Source organism: Lathyrus oleraceus, chromosome 4 (genome assembly GCF_024323335.1).
Source record: "Lathyrus oleraceus cultivar Zhongwan6 chromosome 4, CAAS_Psat_ZW6_1.0, whole genome shotgun sequence".
In the NCBI taxonomy this organism is placed as follows: Eukaryota; Viridiplantae; Streptophyta; class Magnoliopsida; order Fabales; family Fabaceae; genus Lathyrus; species Lathyrus oleraceus.
The window spans coordinates 28571669-28574223 of NC_066582.1; positions in this window are offsets into that span (position 1 = coordinate 28571669).

Below are 2555 nucleotides of genomic sequence, written 5' to 3' on the forward strand. Positions count from 1 at the left end.
TATGGGCCATGAGGGATCTTAGGGCCAAAATTGGGGTCTTACAGAAGGTTACTTTGGCACATATAGGGGGTCCATCTGAATCTAGTTATACCATGAGTATGCATTCATTAAGCTTAATGTGAGGTAGTCTGTTGAACCATCGATGAGGCGATCGATGTCTAGCAGAGAGTATGGATCTTTAGGACAAGTTGAGTTCATATAGGTCTACACATATGCGCTATTTATTACTAGATTTCCGTATGAGAACCATGTTGTTTAGGCATGTGGGGTATTTTATTTCCATGATGAATCTGAAATCCAATAGTTTCCCACCTCTCCAGCAATGGAAACCCTCTTTTCTTTGCTAACTTTTTGCTTTCTCTACACCACTGGTATGGCAGGATGGTGAATGGCGAGGCTATGGCTCTCCACTTTGGTGTATATCCCTTTAATGTCGGAGGGAGACCAAGCGAACGAATTGACATGTTTAATAAGTTGGTTGACTAGCTCTCATTCCCCTTCCTCTGAAAGTGAAGTTCCTATCTTCGTGACCTGATGGGTGAATGGAACTATCTATACCTCTTTCAGGTCCTTGGTGGGCGCAAGCCTTTATGCTTCTATGCCCATTCTTGGGTCCTACACTAGAGATTATTATTTGGAACATCAGAAAGGGTGGCATCAACCAAGGTGAGCTATTTCATATCTTTTGCAAGGCTATTCAGATAGCATTCTCAGGAGATATGTTGGTTTCCTTAGATTTTACCAAATCACCTTTCCATAAGTGGATACTTTAGGACCAGGTACATAGTGTAAACAGTTGCCTCTAGCGTGTTAAGGGTGGGTGTCTCGATGATGATGTTATACGACGATAAGGCATCCATAATAAGGTAATTGACGTCAATGTCCTTGGCATTCGCACCCTTGCCACATGTGGTCTCTAGGGTTATATGGCCAATTATTTTTAGTTGTTCGCCTGATAACCTTGTTAATGAAATACTTAGCATTTTTATGTTGTTAGAGTTAATTTATAGTTTCTGGCAGGCGTCCCACAATAGGACGTCACCGGAGTTATCAGGATCTATCATGACGCGCTTGGTATCCCAGTTGCCATGTTTCCCAGTGATGATCAAGGGATTATCATCGTGAGGTTTAATGTCAAGGGCCTCCTCCTCGGAGAAGGTGATGTTAACCTTTATCTCCCCTAGGGTGTTTTGGGGAAAGTCATGGGATATTACATTTGTTGCCAAAATGTGGCTTGTGTATTTCCTTCGGGAGAATCTGGAGCTACCTCCACTGGAGAAACCCCCGACAAGGGTGTTTGTATTGTAAGCTAGAGTTTTGTCGATCATCTTCAGAGGGAGAATCAAATAAGCTTTAGTATGAGTGTGGTCTAGGTTAGTTTTACTAAGGCACAACGGTGGGCGCCACTGTATTGGTCAAAAAGCACATGTGTGTGTTCCTCCTTCTAGGGCAAGGGGACTTAGAGGCGTTAGTAGGTGTATAACAAATAATGTTGGTTAGGAATTGCTCAGAGCGACAAAGAGCCATGTATAGTGGTGTTTACTATGGTTTTAAGAGTCCTGCTCACGTTAGGTGAGAGGCTCTGTAGATGAATGGTGTCTTTAGGTGTAAGCGTTTGAGGATGTGATTAATATGAGTTATGATATGTCTTTTCTCTCTTTGTGGATAGGTATTTATATAGGCTCTTGGGCTTAGGGTTTTCTTGGAAAAGGTCACCGTCCACCTAGTCAATGATAGATCGTTGAATCCCTATTTTCAAGAGGGGCGTGGGTCAGTTAATGACACATACTTCTCTCTGCCCCAGAAACCTCTTATCCTACGTTTCCCATAATTAGGCAATAGGAAAACCTTGGGGCGAGGTGATACCCTTCCTTGGATTACATGCTGATTTCGCCTCTCCTAGGCGGACTACAGTCCTCACCCTAGGAGGGTCCTGTTACAAATATAACACTACAATTAGATACCACTTGTCATTGAGAATATTAAATATGTGATTTAATCTTATTTTGAACGTTATGAAAATCTACATGGTCATGCTCATGATGAAAAATAAATGAGATTAAACGAGTAAGACTAATTTATCATTAAGTGGAATACTCTTACAACGCACCAACGTGAATTAGAGAAACTTGGAACGTTGTAAATTCCGATGCACATAAATGATTCTATAAATATAATTGATATGTTGAAGTGTAAAAACCCGTGTGATTGAAACCCTATCAACACAATTTTTTTTAGTGTTTCTCTAAAAAGTTTCATTCATTCAACCAACACTCTTAAATTAAGTCGTCCTTGTTCAAGTCTGTTCGTATGAATTACATAGAGATATTGTCATTTGAGCAACATTTATGAATAAGTTTCAAATTTTTACTACAAAATTACCGACTACAAAAGTAATTACATACCTTTGTAAAAGATTAATGAAAGAGAAATTTTATTTGTTTTCGTTGCGCTTATGTAAATTTTTTAATTCACGATTTCTCTACATTCTACTTTAAGATATCCAAAATATGACTTGAGGGAGACACAATCTTCATAGTTTGAGAGAATAAATC